Source organism: Balaenoptera borealis (genome assembly GCF_965194805.1).
Source record: "Balaenoptera borealis genome assembly, chromosome: 9".
In the NCBI taxonomy this organism is placed as follows: domain Eukaryota; kingdom Metazoa; phylum Chordata; class Mammalia; order Artiodactyla; family Balaenopteridae; genus Balaenoptera; species Balaenoptera borealis.
Genome location: NC_138873.1, coordinates 67,196,503 through 67,218,353, shown reverse-complemented (window position 1 = coordinate 67,218,353; position 21,851 = coordinate 67,196,503). Strand labels below are relative to the sequence as shown.

Sequence of the window (21,851 nt, the reverse complement as noted above, 5' to 3'; positions counted from 1 at the left end):
AGCGGATCCCTGCGTGAGTGGGACCCGTTTCGGTGCCACACGACGTCTCCCTGAAGACTCAAGTTGTCCACTGTGGTGCACAGGGCGCCATCTTTGGTTGGGGGCACCTGATGAGTTGATGCACAAGGGACCCCTCACTCATAGTCACCTTGACCCAGGCTCCCTAGGGAGACCCTCCTCTGAGACTCTCTCTCTCTTCACTCCACTCCGACGGGCTCCTTGGCTCGCTATGTAGTTGCATCTCATTTTTCCTCCTGAGGGAACTTGGAACAGCTTTTCTGGAGGCCCCGAGAGTGTGGAGAGGGCCTCATTCATCCACTCAAGGTCAGACGTTTTGCATCATGAGGGGGATCGAATCTCTCTGGTTGTTCCAACTCCACTTTGCAATGCGTGACAGAAGACCCCTTCCGTTGTGCCAGCCCCCAAGGGGGGATGTCTTGCTCCAGAAAGGAGACCCTTTCTCGTAGCCCCGCTCGCCAGCAGAATGCAGAACTGTCCTGAGTGAAAGCCTTCCGACTTCACGCCGCACTTGAGGACCAGGGGCAGGGTGATGGGGTGGTGACGCATGGTTTGGGTCCAGAGCCTTCAGTGCCGGCGGGATGACAGGCCACAGCATTCCTCCACCGGCTCCCGGAAGACAGACCGGGCAGGGTTCCCTGTGGTGGGTTTCTGAATCGCTACCACAAACAAGCAAGCACATCCTTAGACAAAACCATGGTAATTAGAAGGGAAACATAATGATAGTGAAGTTACCTTTCTCCATTCATTCTGCAAGCATTTTTCGGAGTGTTTATTTTTGGCACAGTTATTTTAGGGGCGGGGAGAGCATGTGGGGAAGGGGAAGGGGAAGGGGAATTGGTCCAGTGTGGCAGCTCGGAAGGGGAGATGGATGGTGGGCCATGGGCAGTGTTAGCGTTTGGTCTGTGGAAGATGAAACAGCGCAGCTCTGCTCTGCAGGCAGCTCTTTGATCTTCCAGTAGCTGCTAGGGTAGCAATTAGCAACCTTAATGCTGAGGGGAGTCTGAGAAACCCTTTAGCCTGCTGATTTAGGTTAGTCGATCCAGAAGTGTGGGTGCCTGAAGGTGAGTGTGTGTGTGTGTGTGTGTGTGTGTGTGTGTGTGTGTGTGACAGAGAGAAATGGGTTTTTTAATTAGATGCTTTTTTTTTTAATGTGAGACCTTAATAATGTGCCTCAACTATGATGACGATCATCATCATTTTCATCATCACTAAGGCCAGAGTCTTTTTATTTTCTTTTTAATGCATTCATTTGGTTGCGTCGGGTCTTTGTTGTGCCAGGCGGTCTCCTTAGTTGCGGCCTGAGGGTTCCTTAGTTGCGGTTCGCCAGCTCCTTAGTTGTGGCAGGCATGTGGGATCTAGTTCCCGGACCAGGGATTGAACCCGGGCCCCCTGCCTTGGGAGCTTGGAATCTTAACCACTGCGCCACCAAGGAAGCTCCAAATTAGATGTTTGATATTTATTTTATAATATAGCTTTCCATATTTGAGGGTGACGTGACACCCTCAAAATAAAATTCTGTTTTGTTGTTGAAAATTGAATCATCTGAGCACTTATACTGAGAAGGCACAAAGTCCGAAATTTACCAGAAAACATGAATTCCTGGAACTTGTAATACTGAGGGAAATAGTATGCTCAAGGGTGCTGTCCAGACTTCCCATCAGGGACAATTCTTCCCTCACGGCCTGAGCTCTGGAAGCTGACTGGATTTAACTTTCTGCTGGGCCATTTTCTAGAACTTACCTAAGTTAGCTAAGCTCTTCAAACATTAGTTTTCACATTTATGAGATGGAAATAACCCGTAACATGGGGATTAGCTCCCTCATAGGATTGCTTGTGGATTTTTAAAAAAAGAATTAAATGAAATAATTCATGTAAAACACTGAGCCCACACAATGGTTGGCACGCAGTAGATGTTTAACAGATTACTATTTTTAGAAAAGACTTGAAGTATACTGGGAGAGAAACCCCCCTTTTTTCCCTCAAGGGCCACTGAGCAGGGCTAGAGTGAGGGTCTGTCTATTAGAAGTCACAAAAATTTTTTAAATTATTTTAATTTCTAGTGATGTGAAAATAATTAAACCAATTTATTTTAAGTTACCACGAGGAACCTCAGCCTCTTACTAAATAGAGCAAATATGTTAATATAGACATCAATGCTGTAGCGTAGGCAAAACAGAGGTGCCCATGATGGAGACCTGGAGAAAGGGAAAGAGGGTTCCTGAGTGAGGAAGAGGATGCGGAGGCGAGGGGGCAGGAGAGAGATGCAGGAAGGGGGAGGGGGCGGGGGAGGAGCAGGGTCCCCATGAGTCAGCCCCCAAACCTTCCCCTGGAGGGTTTTTGACACTCAGCCCAAATGTCATCCCTTTCACCAGTGCTGACTCAGCTGGACCAGAGAGCCCAAGACTCAGGGCCCAGCTCTGTCCTCTTCCAGCTGAGTACGACCCAACCCAGCCCAGGCGCCTTACTCCCACCAGGTCCCCTGCTGCCCACGGCTGACTTGTGGCTGCAGCCGGGGCCCTGGACCCACACTGTGCTGGGGGCCTGGCTCTCCTGAGCTCCACCCATGTCTTCTGGCCCAGGGTGAGCTGCACAGTCACCCTGGCACAGGCCTGGAGTCTCCTCTGCTTTATTTCCGATTTTAATTAATCCACTGAAATATGTTTATTTTTTAAATGACAAAACATTTCAAACCATCATGAAAGTATACACCACCCAGACTTAACAAATGTTGGTATTTCGCTCTATTTGCTTCAGATTGTTTCTTTTTAAGATATAAACAAATTACATACAGAATGGAAATCTCTTTCTCCCTTCCCAGAGCGAACCACTCTCTTAAAATTGGTTCTTGTTTCTTGTCCCTGCTTTCATATTTATGGCATACGTATGGATTCACAAACAGCGCTGAATATAGTGCTGTTTCAGGTATTTTAAATGTTTACATAAATCGTATTTTGCTGTTTTCCCTCAACATGGTGTTTCCAAGATTTACCTATTTTGATGCTTGTAGAACTAGTTCATTCATATTTTAAATTACGACAGAGTTTTCCATTTGGGAATGCATCGTAATTATGTTTCTATTCCCCAACTGACGGACATTTGGGTTGCTTCCAATTTTTTATTCTATGACAACAATGAGACTAAAAATATTGTGTATGTCTTCTCGCGCACTTGTGCGATGGTATTTCTAGTGTGGTGTGCAAAGCTTCCACTTTCTGGCTATTACTAAATTGCTCTCCAAGGTGGTTGCATACCCATCAGAACTATGAGAATTCTCGTTCCCCACAACCTTGCCAATACTCAGTAAAGTATGAGTAACATTTTGCCACTGTCTTAGTTTCCATTTCTGATTACTATTGAAGGTGAATATCCCTTTATGTGTTTTTTTGATCATTCAGGTTTCCCTCTTCTGTGAATTGTTTTCCCATCTTCTCTTTTGGATTTTCTTAATCTTCTTTATTTGTAAGAGATCTTCAAGTACTCTGGGCAGTGATACATTGTTGGTTATATGGATATTTTAGGATTACTTGTCAAGAGCAGGAAAGATGCCCTTCTCTATGTCAGACACAAATTAATTAGTTGGTTCTTTTATAAAACTGTGAGATACAAATTAACACAGGAGACAAATGTCAACTCAAAGGTTTTTCATACAAATCTCTTTTGTTTTATAACCAAGATAATATTAGATCATAACAGCTACTAACTACAATGTTTTCTCAGCTTCTGCTACTCAGGTTCCTTCTTGTATTTCAAAACTCTGCATACTTAAGAGCCAGCCCCTCTGCCCCAACTCATCTTAAAAGAGGTGGATTAAAAGAAACGTTGTCATTCTGTGGACATGACCTTGCAACTGTTTCTAGTCAGGGAAGGTGTCTGGATGCCTTTTTTATAAGATAGAATGATTGGCAGATATGGAATCCAATTATAACTGTTCTTTTCTTATTAAGGGCACTGAGAAGTGGGCTGTCATTAATAGAAAATATATTATAAACAATCAAGCATACACCACTTTTCTGAATAAAGAGTGAGATGTGAGAATGACATGCCCTTAGTCTTTCCCTGCTTGTATTTTGTATGAATTACCTCCTGGAATGAAATGGCGAGGGCTTTGTGTACAGTGCTTCTAAAAATGCTAGTGCCAGTGTTTTATCTCCTCCCAGAGGAAGGAAGAATTGTAAGATGGCAAATAAATATCTGACACCCTTGGCATGCAAGGTAGGATTTTCCAAGGGTTTTTGGCATACCGATTTGCAAATACGTCCTCCAACTTGTTGGTTGTCTCTTGTTTTTGGTGTACTTTCTCATACAGAAGTGGATGCTCTCATACTTTGTAAACCTATTCATGCAGGTCAATCCACATGTCTCTTTCCCAGTCTTCCTTTGGCCAATACTTCCGTCTTAATCCTTCCAGGACCCTGACTAATCAGCTCAGCCATCGTCCATTGCCCATGAGTTCATGTATATCTTTATGTTGGGACTCTTCTCTTTCTACACAAAGTGGGTGATGAAGTGCATCGTCTGAATCTGTTCATCAGAGCAATTTTCCCTCACAACTGTCCTTCTCAGATACCCTGCATTGGGCTGTAGTGCAGAAGCATTCCATTTTCATCTTGTACCCTCATACCAAGCCAGTCCACCACGAACTAAGCTCAAACTCTTCCTTCTCCATTAGCGGGTCATAGGGGACCCCTGCCTCAAATGTTGCCATAGGTATGAACTGAGGAGGGGCAGGCATGTAACAGAGAAAGGTGTCATAGGGGCCTTGGTCACCTTCTTATGCAGGATACTTGTGCCCTCTGCACCCTCTTGAGCCTGATTCCAGATATACCACTTCCATTTTACAGTGGAGTGTCAGGGCCCATCCAACTTTAGGCCCTGTTGAGTCTGATATTATCCAGCTTCTGGTTGCATGGTCAGAAACCAGTTTCCACCAGGGCCCAGTGGCATGTTAGGAGCTACTTTTCAAATGGTCCATGGTTCTGTGCTGTAGACTGCGTGGTCTTACCCCAGAACCCTATGAGTCTCTTGTTAACACTTGCCCACGGGCTCCACACACAGTCATTCTCTACCACAGATAACTTGAAGTAATGAGTGATCTTTTAGGTCACACAGACCAAGTGGCAAGGCTGCTTGTACTGCAGGTGAGACCTGCTGCAGAGCCCTTTCTTGGTCTCAAAGCTAGCAGCCTTCCACATGACCTAACATCATAGCCTCAGACTATATTGTGACAGATCTGGAGAGTTAACATAGCCCTGGGATAAAACCATAAGTGTCTACTGTCGTCTGTCCCATGCGAACGCAAACTGTTTCTGATCCTTCTTCATGCCAAACCAGTGACCTCATACAATGTACCTGAGGCTGTGTTCATCTGCTATAGCAAAGATAGCACATTGGGCACAGAAGCTGCAGTCAGGGCACTGCTGGTTTAAGCTGTGGTAGTTGGCTGTCAGGGGCCTTCATCCATTCAGTTTTTGTAGGGCCTGACTGGTGAATTAGATGGGGCTATGTAACAAGGATCACCACCCTGGATCCTCTAAGTTTTGGGAGCAACAGTAATATCTGTCATCCCCTCCAGTACCGATATTGTTTTATTTACTATCTTAGCCAAGGGACAGTTTCAGGGATTTCTACTTGGCTTTTCCTACGCCCAGAGCTCTATTCTATGGGTCAAAAAACAAATGTCAGGTTTCTGCCAAGTTCTAAGTAAGTCCATTCAGAATGTATGTGTGGGAACCAAGGAAATGACCACTACATGTGTCTGTACACCCAACTACGGATCCAGTGGCCAGGAGAAGAGGTGGGAGCAGATCCCGGAGGGCAAGCATTGTCTTGTAAGGTTGCTGCTTTGGTTGGCGCTTCTGTGAAATTTTTTAGAAAGCAGGAGGAGGGGGACTCAATCTGTCTATGGTTCCAGAGGTTTCAGGAGAACTTGGAGATTCAAGGTTCTCAACCGAATCTATCCAGATGTTTCATCCCAACTCTCAGGCTTCCTCTCATTCCCCATCAGGGCCCTGCTTTTGGCACAGGAGACTGACCAAGGCTGAGAATTCAGCCTTCCCTGAAATCCTGTCACTCTTAGGATTAAACCCTGTGCCTGTTTCTTTGCTGCATCTGCCCTCTGATTGCATGAAGTCAGAGTCTCTTTAAAGGCTGCTGAGGAACCCCCCGAACTCTAGCGCTTTAAGTTGTTGATTAATAAGTCTGAACCTGTCAATTTCTCTCTTTGATGAATCAGTGGTACTTAGCAATATCCACCCAATTCCACAGTCCTTGTAATTATCACATCCCTCATAGGCCTGAGATATTGCACCAGCTACTGTATCCCCTTCCACCTGTATCCATCCCATCTTAGTTCATCACAAGTAAAAGTCTTAGCCAATTGCTTTCTATGTCACCCTTAAACTCTATTTAAATATTTTAATCATACTTGTTTTATAAGCCTTTTTGGATTGTTCTATGACCTTAGGTTCCTGGTTCTTCATGCCCTGGCTCTTCCTCATGGCAGTTTCTTTCCTTCTGTGAGTGTAATATTTCACTGTGAACTTCACTGCTCCAAGTTCTTTTCTGAGCAGCCTCATCGGAGCTGGGTTGTCTTTATGTCTTCCTCTGCAGAGACCCTAGGATTCTTGTCTGTCTTGGACCAATTATTGTCAATTCCTATACCATGCTGGTATTGCACATTCAGATACCACAGCCAGTGGCCTAGGTCTCTGACTGTTCACAGGTGATTCTCTTTACCTAACACATAGGAGATGCTTCTTCATGTTTGTGGGTGGAGCTGGCCAGGGTCTTACTTCACAGATGACTTGGAGAAAAATGGTGTTCTATTCCCCCACCTTGCCTCTCAATAGTCTAAGGCCTTGACTCTTCTGTTCCCGTAAAGGCATTAAAATATTAGTCTCAAGCCCCAAAAAGTCCATGCCAGGGCCTGTTGGCTACAATTCTTACCACTGTAGGTTTTGGTGACTGCTTCTTTTTCAGCCCCTGGAAACGTTCTTTAGTTTGAACTCAACTATGCATTAAATAAATAATTTTTGCTTTATTTCATCCAGCTTTATTTCATCTAGGTGTTTTAAGTAGGAAGTTGGCCTGAACATGTCAGTTAAATCTACCATATTTACTAGAAATTATACCAGTGTATTTTCAGAGAGCATGCGGGTTAGTCCACTGCAGCTACAGAGAATTTTATGGGTAAATTCAATGGATAACTTAAGACATTATAATAACAAATGCATGGCAGTTTCTTCCAAGTTTAGAATGGGGTTTCTATTACTTTATACTCAGTATATGAACATGATATATATATATCTTTTTAAGGTGGAAGGGAACACTGTTTCTAATGGAAACAGTGAGTGTTTATATATTCCTTATTCCTAAAGGTCACAGGATCATTAAGGTGACAAATCATCTTGCTAGAAGTGACTGTTCAAGCTACAGCAATATTATGTTGAGCCATTGCCTGGTGATTAGGGGAAACTTCAGAATGATAAAATACAGAATGAGGTTCTATAAATAGAAACAGATGAAAATTTCCAGATAATCTTAATAAATGGAGAAAGGAGGAAAATAGGTGCATTTCACTTAGATTTCAGAGAGCTGACTTTAGATTGCATCTGATTCCTGAGCTTAAGTCTGTCTCCAGGCACTAGAAAGTGGAGGAGTTGACATCTACATAGTAGATCACAATGGGTTTGGCTGCCCTGACAGCATGACAGAGGTCATATATATATGTGTGTGTGTGTGTGTGTGTGTGTGTGTGTATTTTTTTTTTTCTTTTCTATCAGAGATATTCCCAGTGCATAAAGACAAGTGAAGACACATTTTCACTCATCTGCTGGCAGACATGTCTACAGTTGCCATCCTTTCCATCCTGCTTCCTGCCCACAACATAATTATAGGGCCGTGAGATGAGGGCTGGACCACAATATGCCTGGAGGGGTCCAGAGAGAGTGGGGAAGTAGGTGATGCTTGAAAACAGGGAGAAAAAAACCTGTCAAGTAAAGACATGCTGAGAGCAGCGCTGTGGCCAAAATGATCACATGTGAGGCAGAAGCTGAGGCAGGCATCCAAGAGAATTGTATTTGATTTTCATTTTTAAATATCAGATGTGTAGTTTTAGGGTTGAGGAGCTAAAAATAAGCACCACTCCATATAACTCACTCCCTCTAATTTCTTACAATTGATTCTCAAACAGCTTGTATTTCCCTACCACCATGTAAGAGGTATATTAAGGACAATACTTGAAAATGCCCCAGAAATAAAATAAAGTGGAAAGTTAAAATCACACGCTTATATGAGTAATACACTAATATCTGTTCTACATATGTCAAAGAACATTTGTTTTTTCTTGCTTTCAAAAAGTGTCTAGGGCTTCCCTGGTGGCACAGTGGTTAAGAATCCGCCTGCCAGTGCAGGGCACACGGGTTCAATCCCTGGTCTGGGAAGATCCCATATGCCACGGAGCAACTAAGCCCGCATGCCACAACTACTGAAGCCCGTGTGCCTAGAGCCCATGCTCTGCAACAAGAGAAGCCACCTCAATGAGAAACTCGCACACTGCAATGAAGAGTAGCCCCCACTCATCGCAAGCAGAGAAAAGCCCACACGCAGCAATGAAGACCCAACGCAGCCAAAAAATAAAATAATAAAATAAATTGATTTTTTTTTAAAAAGTGTCTAAATATGGTATTCCAGATGCCTCTATAACGGGGCATTATTGATTACAAGTAAAATATAATGACCATTTATTTGCAGGTTATGTATATTTTATTTAGTTTTATACACAGCATGTAAATCATGATCGCATGTGTTTAATATTTTGGCAGAAAATCTTCACATAAAGCAGAGCAATAAAAACCGTGTAGTACATTGTCTGTAATTTTTTCTTTCCCTACTTCCTTTACTGCACTTTCTCCTTGTCTGAAACCAAACTGATTTGGTTTCAATGGTTTGGTCTATTTTCTTTCATTCATTTTTTTTTCCCTATTTAAGTTCTCTTATAATTTCTATTTACTATATTCCTGGATTCCTGGTTTTCCCATATCTTCATTCTTTTCTCTTCTTTCAGGGCAATATATCTACTTTGTTTCCTCCCAGTAAGCATTGTGTTCCAATCCAGAACTGATTTAAATAGTTCCTTTTCTGAATGGTGATCCAGGGCAACACTGAATAGTAAGACGAAAGCAACTTTAGTACGATTTTCCACCGGGGACATTGCTTTTGGTATGTGAACTTGGCTACTAAATAACTCAAGTCTTTTATGCCTTCTAGTGACCTGGCTGCATGCAGGACATGGTTCTGTCTCCAAAGGGTCACAGAAAAGCTCTGGCTCATTGGATCACCATCCTTATCACTTAAGAAAAGTTCTCAAGTGCAGGTCATAGGACTGCCAAAGATTCAGTTCAATCCCCATGAAAATCTGCAGGCTTTTAACAAAATTGACAAGTTGATTCTAAAAATCTATATGGTGAGAGAGTGGCATGGACATATATACACTACCAAATGTAAAATAGCTAGTGGGAAGCAGCCGCATAGCACAGGGAGATCAGCTCGGTGCTTTGTGACCACCTAGAGGGGTGGGATAGGGAGGATGGGAGGGAGATGCAAGAGGGAGGAGATATGGGAACATATGTATATGTATAACTGATGCACTTTGTTATAAAGCAGAAACTAACACACCATTGTAAAGCAATTATACTCCAATAAAGATGGTAAAAAAAAAAAAAAATCTATATGGAAAGACCGAGGAACTAGAATTGCTAAAAAAATTTTAAAAAGAACAAAGAGGATCCATACTTCCTTATTTCAAAAGTTAGTGTAAAGCTGCAGTAATTAAAAGAGTATCGGGGCTTCCCTGGTGGCGCAGTGGTTGAGAATCTGCCTGCCAATGCAGGGGACACGGGTTCGCGCCCTGGTCTGGGAAGATCCCACATGCCGCGGACCAACTAGGCCCGTGAGCCACAATTACTGAGCCTGCGCGTCTGGAGCCTGTGCTCCGCAACAAGAGAGGCCGCGATAGTGAGAGGTCCGCGCACCGCGATGAAGAGTGGCCCCCGCTTGCCGCAACTACAGAAAGCCCTAGCACAGAAACGAAGACCCAACATAGCAATCAATCAATCAATCAATCAATCAATCTTTAAAAAAAAAAAAAAAAAAAAGGGTATCAAATTGGTGGAAGGATAGATGAATAGATCAATGGAACAGTATAGGGAGACCACACATCTATGGTTAATTTTTTTGATAAAAGTGAAAAGGCAATTTAATGGAGAAAGGATAATCTTTTCAACAAATGGATGGTGCTGGAACAATTGAACATTATATGCAAAAAAAAATTAATCTTAACCCATACCGTACACCTTATGCAGAAATTAACTGGAAGTAGATCATAGATGTAAATGTAAGATCTAAAACTATAGTCTTAGAAAACATAGAGACAAATCTTTGTGACCTTGGGTTTGGCAACTATTTTTTGATATGACACAAAAAGCATGATTCATAAGAGAAAACATTGACAAATCGGATTTTATCAAAATTGAAACTTCTTCTCTACAAAAGACATTGTTAAGAGAATGGAAAATAAGCCACATGTCAAGAGATATTATTTGCAAAATGCATATCTGTCAAAGGACTTGTTTCCAGAATACAGTAAAAACAAAACAAAACAAAACAAAAATCCTCTCAGAACTTGAGAATAAGAAAACAATCAGCCAAATAAATGATGGGTAAAAGATACTTCACCAAAGAAGACACATAGACAGCGAAAAAAGCACTTGAAAAGATGCTCAGCCTCATTAGTTATTAGAGAAATGCAAATTAAACCACAATGTGATACCCCTGCAAGCACATGTATTAAAATGGGTAAAATTTTTTTTAAAAGACATTACCCTCAGACATAAAAAAGAATAAAATCTTGCCATTTGCAACAATGTGAAAGGACCTGGAGGGTATTATGTTTAGTGAAATAAGTCAGACAAATACTGTATGTTATCATTTACATGTGGAATCTAAAAAATGAAACAAATAAATGAATACAACAAAACAGAAACAGAGTCACAGATATAGAGAACAAACTAGTGGTTACCAATGGAAAGAAGGAACAAGGGAGGGGGCAAGATTGAGGTAGGGGATTAAGAGGTACAAACTACTATGTATAAAATAAGTAAGCTACAAGGATATATTGCAAAGCACAGGGAATATAGCCAATATTTTAAAATAACTTTAAATGGAATATAATCTATAAAATTTTTGAATATCTATGTTATACACCTGAAACTAATATGATATAATAAATCCACTGTACTTCAATTTAAAAAAATATGACGTTACCAACAGCTGGCAAAGCTGCCAAGCACCGGGACTCTCATTTATTATTGGAGGGATTACAAATGATAAGCCACTTTGGAAAATAGTTAGGCAGGTTCTTATACATTTAAATATATACTTACCATAAGACCGAGACATCCTTCTCCTACCTGTTAACCAAGAGAAAAGAAAACATGTTCACACCAAAACCTGTACGTGAATATTTATAGAGGTTTTATTCATAATGGCCCCAAACTGGCAACAAACCAAGTGTCCTTCAACTGTTGAAAGGAAAAACAAACTGTGACACATCCATACAGTGAAATACTACTCAGCAATAAAAAAAAGAACAATCTACGAATACATGCAGCAACATGGATGAATTTTATATGCATTATGCTTAGTGAAAGAAGGCAGATCATACAGGCTGCAGACTGTATGATTCCATTTATATGGCATTCTGGAAAGGCAAGACTATGGTGGCAGGAAACAGGCTCGTCAGTGGTTGCCAGAGTCTGTGGGTGAAAGGAAAGCTTGATTACGTAGGTGCATGAGGGACAATTTAGGGGTGGTAGGACTGTTCTATATCTTGATTTTGGTAGTGTTTATTTAGCTGTATGTGTTTATGCAAACTCATACAAGTGTATACCAAAAAGAGTGAATTTTAGTATATGTAAATTATATCTTAATGTTTTAAAAAAATTAAAATGGGGCATTAGATGAAACAAGCATAAAATGGATAATTGTTGAAGTTGAGTGATGAGTTCCTGAAGGCACATAAATAATATTTATCCTCTGGCTTTGCATACGTTAAGTATGAAAATATCCGCAGTGAAAAGTAAAAACAACAGCATCAACAAAGCAAATGTTTTGGCCTGACAGTTCCCTCTCACCACTATGCCATTTCTGGGTCTCCTTTCCCAGCAAAACTTCTTGAAAGATCTGACTCCAGACACAGTTTCCACTTTCTCACCTTCCGTTCAGGCTTTTGTCCCCTCTATTCCATGAAGTCATGTCAAGGTTCTAGTCAAGATCACCAATGACCTACTGACTTTCACGTAGCCAAAGTGAGAGGTCATTCTCTTTTCTCATTTTACCACTTCTTTCAGCAGGAAGTGTTAGTTTCTTTTCTCAGTTTCTGTGACATCATTCATACTCTTGGTGTTCCTCCTCTCTCTTCACGACTTTTTGGTTTCGTTTGCCTCTTCTTTGTAAAACCTCTAAACTGTGACATGTCTGAGGGTTAGGTCCTCAGTCCCAGTCCTCTTATATTTACACTGTGTTCCTAGGTAATTTCCCTGGGACCTATGGCTTTAAATACTGTCTATATATCCGTGAACCCCAAATCTCTACCAGTGGCTCTGACCTGGCCCAGAAACTCCAAAGTCACGTATCTAACATCCTACCTGCCATCTTCATTAGGAAGTCTACTAGACACCTTAAAATTAAAATGCCCACTAAATTAAAATGGTCCCAGCCTTACACCTGACCCTAGTCTACACATCCCTGTAAATGGCACCCCACCTCTCTAGTCACTTGAGCTAAAAACTTAGGAATCATCCTTGCCACCTCTCTTGCCATCATCTTGCTACCTGTTATTATTCATTGACTTCCAAAACATATACTGGATGCTTTCAATTTTTATTTCTCCAAAGATCCTGATTCAAGTCACCATATCTCTAGCCTTATCTGTTTCTTCTTCCTACTCCTCCCTCTCCTCCAACTTTTTTGATAAATGATAAACTAATTAAAGTTCTAAAATTCATATGTAGTTTTATGAATGGTGCCTATAATACGTGAAATTTTAATTTAAATGTCTACTGAACTATAATACTCTACTCTTTCCTTTCTTAGAGTCAGAGTCTGGATTTTTTAAGTACAGCTGGATAAAACTGAGGAATTTTATAAAAGTGAAGATGGTGAAAATGTGGAAATCCCCTGTCTAGTTCAAAGTCATGCCTGCATCGCTTAATTTTAAGATGGCGAGAAAGTGAGTGCTATTTGTTCAGGGAAATGTAATACCTGAAAACTAATAATATTTGAGCTGGTTGATACAGATTAAGTCTTGAAAGTAACCTATGATTTTTCTCTGTCAACTGTCTTTAATGACCTAGAGATAATCCTAGGAGAAAGAAGACTGGTTCCTTTTAGAATTTATTTGATTTCATTAGGACTAATTTATTAGGAAGCCATTGGGAACCTAGTCTGGGAAATGGGTAGAAGGACAAAGCAGCAAAAGTTAACTAATTAAAAATTAATGACCTCTAGTTTCATGTTGACAGATCACATGCCTATGTTCTTTTGTTGGTCTGGATACAAACTGAAGAAAAAAATGTGTATGTTCTCTTATCTTACTTCTGACATCATTGATCAAGATCTTTTAGTTTTTCTCTTAGGAATTATTTACCCAACTGTCAGCATCTTGGAATCTTTCTTCAAATTTTCTAGAATCTCCTCAAATCAAGTACTGTAATTGAATATTACGGCAGAAAATAATGACAGTGAAGTTGGAGACAGAAGAATCAGGAAAATAGTAGTGGTAAGTGCTGGCAAAATTTATAGTTATTCCCCTGGCCTTAGCTGAGATAACAGTCCAGGGCAGGTGATGCATCAGTGTCAGAGTCTGACGCACACCAGGCCTGCTTGGCTTCATGTCATTGTCACATAAACCATGGGCAATTTCCTCCATCATGTTATGTTCTTTGTACATGGTTCTTTTTAAAAGGTGAAGTTGAATTTTGATTTTAATCTTCTTTTTCATATCTAAAGTAATCTGAGATCTTCCCCAGTCACTCTTAATATACAGCTAGCTCTGTGTAACCTATCAGTATTATTTAGTCTTCCTGCCTGTGTTTGCAAAACTTCACCTGTGACTGTTGAATTTAACTCTGTTGGTAGTTAGTGATTTGAACTAGTTAAAAATTCTTTAAATGTGGCTTCTTGTGAACACACATTTTTTTTTTTTGGTAAATATCCAAATAGCAAGCAAATGTGCTTTATGACTTTACAGATTTTCCCAACTTTTCTTAAAATCATGGGCCTCAAATCCTTTTATTATCTATTGAATAGACAGTAAATCCTCTGAAATTTTGTGATATAACACTTGGAGGAAGGGGGTATTTCTCTGATGCCTTCAAGGCTCTGAATAAATTGGAAAAAGCATGACTCATTTGTCATATCTGCCTGTATCTTTCAAAGTCCTTCCTGGTTTGGTAAATGGTAACTTTGTTGTGTGGTTTGTTTTAATAAAGTAATGCAAGTGTGCAGTTTAAAAGTTCACATGATACTAAAAGGTTATAAAAAAAAATACTGCCACATACACTACACAGACCAATCCCACTCTGCAGCGGCAACTATATTAAATTACAGTGGCAACTGTATTAAATATTTTTAGCTGTTTATGTTTCCTTTAAATAATAGATGTATATAGATACCTCTTAATACTTTTAATTTCCTTTTGACTTACTATGGCAGATGATAGTTTTAGCTTTCATATAACCCCTTTACCCTCCCACCTCCCCCATATATTTGTATTACAATTATGGTTAAATCCATATTTAGTGTTTTCATTTTATGACTTTGTAACTATTGTTCGCTGCTGAGTCAGAAAGCTACATTCTTTTATTTAAACATAATTGCCTCAATTTTTCATTGGCTTCATTTTCTTTTAACTTGATGGATTAATTTCCCTACAACTTCCTATAGTTTCTATATGGTTCGACCATCTGAATAATCTTTATTTCCATTATTTATCTGGAAAATCCTTAATAGTTCCTTCCTTTCTGCTCCAGCTGGACTGGTTATTCTCTAGACTTCTTACATATCTGCTACCTTGTGCATGGACAGCTTAAGAGGTGTATTAGTCAGGGTTCTCCAGAGAAACAAAACCAGTAGTGTGTGTGTGTGTGTGTGTGTGTGTGTGTGTGTGTGTGTGTGTGTGTGAGAGAGAGAGAGAGAGAGAGAGACAGGGAGAGACAGAGAGAGAGAGAGAGAGGGATTAAGAGACTCACACAACTGTGGGACTGGCAAGTCCAAAATCTAAGAGAAGGCCAGCGGGCTGGAGACCCAGGCAAGAATTGATGTTGCTTTTCAATTCCCAAAGACAGTCTGGAGGCAGAATTCCCTCTTCCTCAGGGACCTTAGTCTATTTTCTCTTAAGGCCTTCAACTGACTGGATGAGGCCCACCCACATTATGGAGGGTAATCTGCTTTACTCAAAGTCTATTGATTTAGATGTTAGCCTCATCTAAAAAAATCTTCTCAACAATATCTACACTGGCATTTGACCAAATATCTGGGTGCTATGGCCTAGACAAGTTGACACGTAAAATTAACCATCACAAGGGGGCAACTAAGAACGTAAGGAATCATCACTCAAATTTTGAAGTCTCTTTTTCTGTGTGAGAGGTCCTTTCCAGTACCTCTCAAATTCTGGCCACTCCAGCAGCCTCAAATTTCCATCTGTTATTTCCTATACCCTGAGAGACCATCACTGATTTCTATTTGGGCTTGATTTCTAGGTGCCAGTTTGGGAAGTGCTCTTAGGGCGAATGTCAGATGCACTTTGTGTGTTTCTCTGCATTGGTTGCCATCCAATGTCTGAAAAGAGTTGTTGTATTTGTTCGGGGTTTATAGCTGTTTATGGTAGGAGGATGAGTACAATATCAGCTACTCTTTTATAGAAAAACTAGAAGCCTGGTTGGGCTCCTTAACAAGCCCTCAAATGAGCTTTCTGTTCCCAGTCATGCCCCTACAATCTGTTCTCCACCCAGAACCGAGTGGTCTTATAAAAATTTAAGTTGGATCGTAACACTCACTCTAGCCTACAAAGTCCACCACGACCTAAGGTCTGCCTTTCTCTGCAATCGTCAGAATCTTTGTAACTCCTCTCCACCTTCAGCCACACCAGCCTTCTCTCTCTCTTCCTTGAATAAGGTTCCTGCTTTAAGACTTTGCATCACCTAATAGAGCACATGATATACTCTTTTCCCCCATTATCTCGTGGTTGATTCATTATTGTCATTCAAATCTCAGCACAGACATCACCTTCCCTGACCAGCCAATTTAAGCAGCCCTCAAGACATGTCCCATCTCTGTTTTATTCTCTTCATAGGACTTTACCACTAACTGTTCATTTCTGAGCTATTTTCAGAAACTTTTCTTGTTCATTTTTGTGTCAATTTTCAGTCCCCTTCCACTACAGTGTAACTCCATGAAAGCAGGAAGCTCGCCTGAATTGTTCACTGCTGTAACCTCAGAACAGTGCCTGACACAATACAGATTCTTGATCAAATCAAAATTTTTCAATGAATGAGTAAACCTGGACAGATCCAAGGCTGGGGCTACCTGTCATGTTGTAACAAGCATGTTAATTAACAGGAATTTGTTTTGGCTGCCATTTGTGTGGCTTCAAATTTGGAAGGGAGCTCTAAAAACGATATTGCCTTCCTTGGTTTGGCATTAAGCAACACTTTTTTTGTGTGTGAGTTTGCTGTGTGTCATGACATTATTTTGAGTGTCTGCTATGTGTCTTCACCAGAAAAGATGTTAAGAGCACAGCCTTTGGAGTGAAACAGGACTGGATATCAATCTTGTTTTGCCACATTCTAGCTATGTCATTTGGGACAAGTCAATCTAAGCCTCAGTTTCCCCATCTGTGAAATAGGATGATAATAATCCTTATCTCAGAAGAGTTTTGTGGAGGTTAAATTAAATAATGTGTGTAAATTATTTAGAATTGTATTTTGTCACTGTATTTTGAATGTTCCAAATATAGTTAGTGTTATCCTTAAGTATTATTAGTTTATGTGATGGCAGTATTTTGTGGGATGAACAGAAGAAGTGTTGGGGTGGTGAGAGATAAATCACTATGCCTAAAAGTCACATTTTCCAGGAAGATTTCCCCATAACCACCCGCTCTGGTTACTTCTTTGCTTCATGCATTCATCACATATATATGGCATGTTGGTACTTGGCTCTTCCTAGAAGTTATTTTTTCTTTTCCTTAAACGTCATCATTGGTGCTGCCATGCCCTTCTCTCTTTTTAAGAATTAAGAAATGTTCAGTTTAATCATATATTCTCTTCTACCCTAGTTCTCTCTTCCACTAGCAACTGTTCTAAAATATTTAATGTGTATTGCTTAGCTTTTAAGTATTCTTATAAAATGTGTACTAGTCTGTGTGCATGTACTTCTGTGTTGTTATTTATCACTCTGTTCCTCACATTTGTTTCACCAAGCACCATTTTTTTTTTTTTGCTTTGCACACGTTGCTATGCACGTATCTACTCTGTGCTTCTTAAGGATGCTCCAAGGTGGGCATTCACGCATTTTACCTATTCAATCCCCCACTGATTCCCAGAGTACCTTCAGTTCCCCATCAGCAACTGCAAAGAAAGCCCCCGTGCACGTCAATTTGTAGCTTGTGTTGGAAATTTCTTTAGGCTATGTTTCAAGGAGTGGAATTATTAAGATAGAGAATGAATCTGTATGTTCCTTGCTAATGGTTCTTCAGTATCTTCTTCTGGGTATGTGTTGTATATCCCTAATTAGCTTGTGACTATGGGGTCAGCTTTTAGACCTTAAAACAAAAAATAGCAAAGAGAAATCAGGTCCAACACTGGGATAAGTAGAGACTCAAAGTGGCATGTGGAACACAAGAAGAATCATTCCACTTCTGTGTGACTATAGAAATACAAGTAGGGAAATTATGCCACTTACTTGCTATTTTTATAGCCCATCCACAAGAGGATTTGCTGGCATGACTTGTACGGCATGTGGAGAGTCCAAAACACAATTATCCAAAAGAAGAAGAAATTAACACCAGAAAGAATCCAGGAACAAATGGGTTGTGACTGGTTGTGTACACCCCTCACAAGGCAGAGAGGGCATGATCTTGTACTTGGTTTTCACACTTTATTCTAATCTGCAATCCTATAAAGTCATAAATTCACCAGTGTCCAAGAAGCTGCAGAGGACAGAAGGAATTCAGCTCTAGAGGTAGATTAATTCCTTTTTTCCTCTTCTGTTGTGACAATCTTCAAACTTTAGAAAAGTTGCAAGAATAATACAATTAACACTTTTCTACCCTTCAGCAAAATTCACAAAGTGTTAATATTTTGCCATATTTTTTCTGTCTCTATTTGTCTGTCTGTCTGCTTGCATGCCTGCTTCTCTGTCTGTCTATCGCCTACCACTGGAATGTTCCCTTATATATCTTCAGCATTTCTTTCCTAAGAACAAGAGTATTCTCACCAATAACCACAAATTTAACGTTGGCACAAAGCTATTATCCAATAGCTATTATCCAATATACAATCCATATTCAAATGTCTAGAAGAGGGTTCAGCAAACTTTTTCTATAAAGGGCCAGATAGTAAACATTTTTGACTTTGCAGGTCAGACAGTCTCTGTGACAGCTACTCAGCTCTGCTGTGGTTAAGCAGAAGCAGCCACAGACAATACATAACACAGCGGGTGTGGTGTGATGGGGTCCCAATAAAACTGTATTTACAAAAACAGGTGGAATGCACTGTGGTGACTTGAATGGGAAGGAAGTCCAAAAGGGAGGGGATATGTGTGTACGTAGAGCTGATTCTCTTTTCTGTACAGTAGAAACTGACACAACATTGTAAAGCAACTCTACTCCAATCAAAATTAATTTTTAAAAAATGTGGTTGGCTGATCTAGACTCTTTTTTTTTAAGAATTGGTGCAAGATTATATTTTAGAGTTAGTAAATCTCACAGTTCAAGGTAGATGTCAGAGGTCATTCTTGGTTTTGAGAAGGTTTTCCATGAATTGGATTACTCAGCCAGTATCATCCTACCACTTAGATTTTCTTCATTTCTATTAGTTATTTGAAAAACATCGATACCTACCATAAATATTGCACAGCTTTATCTTCTTTTCGGTGTTCTTTTCTTCAATTGTGGTAAAATACACATAACATAAATCCGACCATTTGAATCATTTTTAAGTGTATGATTCAGTGGCATTAAGTCCATTCACACTGTTGTATAATCATCACCTGTATCCATCTCCAGAAAAATTCCATCTTCTTCATCTGAAATGCGGTACCCATTAAAAATTTAACTCTCCATTCTCCCCTCTCCCCTCAGCCTCTGACAACAACCATTCTACTTTCTGTCTGTATGAATTTGACTTTCTAGGTGCCTCATATAAATGAAATCATACACTGTCCTTATATGTCTTGCTTGTTCACTTAGCATAATGTCTTCAATGTTCATCTATGTTGTAGCACGTGTGAGAATTTCCTACCTTTTTAAGGCTGAATAATATTTCATTGTGTGTATATACCACACGTTATCCATTCATCTGTTGATGGACACCTGGGTTGCTTCTACCTTTGGCTATTGTGACTTGTGCAGCTCTGAACATGGGTTCTAGACTCACTCTTAAGGCAGTCATTTTCTTTCTGTCTAGGAGCTACACAGGGGGGATAGGATCTAACAACAGACAGGGACCTAAAGTGTCACATTTAGCCTAATAGCGTCATTTAGAAATTAGCTCAATAGAAGATATCAACACAAACAACCAAGTCATCTCCCTGTGCATTCCCTTCCTTCAGGGCTTTCTCGTTTCTTGCCTGGACATTACAGTAGCCTTGTACTGCCACTAGAGTGATCTATATAATTGCAAAATTGATCACATCCCTCCTCTGCTTAAGACTTTTTAAAAAAATTTAAATCCACTTTATTGTTATTTACTTTTCCCTTTTTTTTTAAACATCTTTATTGGAGTATAATTGCTTTACAGTGGTGTGTTAGTTTCTGCTTTATAACAAAGTGAATCAGCTATACATATACATATGTCCCCATATCTCCTCCCTCTTGCGTCTCCCTCCCACCCTCCCTATCCCACCCCTCTAGGTGGTCACAAAGCACTGAGCTGATCTCCCTGTGCTATGCGGCTGCTTCCCACTAGCTATTTTACATTTGGTAGTGTATATATGTCCATGCCACTCTCTCACATAATCCCAGCTTACCCTTCCCCCTCCCTGTGTCCTCAAGTCCATTCTCTATGTGCTTAAGACTTTTCTATAGCTCCCTATTTCCTACAAGACACAGTCTAAAGGCCTTAGTCTGGCATATCAGGCCTGCAGTGTCCTAGCTCTTCCCTCTCTCCCCATCCTTACCTCCTGCCACTTCCAACTTCTCACTTCTTATGTCATCAACAATGAGATGCTTATCTCCTCCTCCAAAGTAAATAAAAACAATAAATGATGCTGTTTGGTGTCCCTATGCCTTTGCTCACTGTGTTTCTTCCATCTGCCTGGAAAGCTCTTCCTCCCTTTTCATCCTGGGTTATACCCACTCATCCTTCAAGATTAAACTTCAGCAATAACGCTTTCAGCAAGTGTACCCCCGACATGCTCCCACCCCTTCTCCCTCCAGCCTGTGTGCCCCAGAGCACCCTATGTTTATGCATGCCCTAGCATCATATTGAAATTATCTCCATAAGTTTGTCTCCCCAGGTGACTTAACCTCCTAAAGGATAAGGCCATGCTTTAGTCATCTTTCCACTCCTGGTGCCCAGCAGAAGGTCAGGTGTCTAGTAGGTGCTTCATAAATGTTTTCTGAATGGAACAAAAGCACAGGTTCTTAGAAGGGCATACTAACTGCTCTGTGAGCTGCCCCAGTGAATCTGAGCAGCCTCATTTCCTGCTATTCCAGTCTCTCTTCTGTCCCTGTGCCATAACCACACCTAATTCCAATGCTTTCCTAAGTAAGCCCTGAAATTCCATGCCTCTCGGCCAATGTTCATTACCAGCTCTCTCTCTGCAATTCGCTACACCTCCCTTCCTAAGGCACTCCTATTCATCTTTCAATACCCAGCCTAAATGTCTTCTGTTCTCAGAAGCTGCCTCTGAGATCCCTGATTCTGCCGGACAGAAGGAATCTTCCATTTTTCTGCTCTCCATAGCATGGACTAGCCCTATTACAGAGAACATTACAACATTACATTGTAAGTAACTTATGTATCTGTCTTTTTTCATAGACTGCTTTGAGTTAAAGGACTCTGTTTTGTTTATCTTTGTGTTTCCAAAGCCTAGTACAGTGCCAGGCACATAAGAGGTGTTCAATAAATGCTGGATCAATAAATGGGTGAATGAATGGCCATAGACATTTGATCACCTCAGTCTGAGTGGGCACAGAGAGAATCTGATTCAGTTTGTGTTCACATCAGGATAATGTGGCCTAACTCAGCGTCTGGGGCTCAGATGCTAAAAGCATTATCTCTCCCCCAATATAGCCATTTGTGTTTGAGCCCTGTCCCACCACAAATTTACATAGGGATGGAGGGGCCTACCCCTGGCTCTACAAAGGAGAAATGAAGACATAAAACTGACTGCTGGCCTGCAGCATCCCAGATGAGTTTGAGGGAGAGGATAGTAGGGCCTCTGGAGAGAGGCTCGCCATAGGGAGGGCGGGTCTGAAGAGGTGAGCTGGTCACCTTGTGAGGGCTGATCCGGGGAAAGATACTAGCAACTCTGCAGAAGCAGCCACCTGG

General features: G+C 40.7%; 1 long non-coding RNA gene across 1 annotated transcript in view; it reads left to right on the top strand.

Annotated features, from left to right (window-relative positions):
• Positions 1-21,851, top strand: part of LOC309635097 — a 142,649-nt gene that overhangs the window by 98,805 nt on the left and 21,993 nt on the right. Inside the window, exon 4 of the long non-coding RNA XR_014248644.1 lies at positions 21,198-21,305. This is a non-coding gene — a long non-coding RNA (uncharacterized lncRNA). The remainder of the gene's footprint in view (positions 1-21,197; positions 21,306-21,851) is intronic.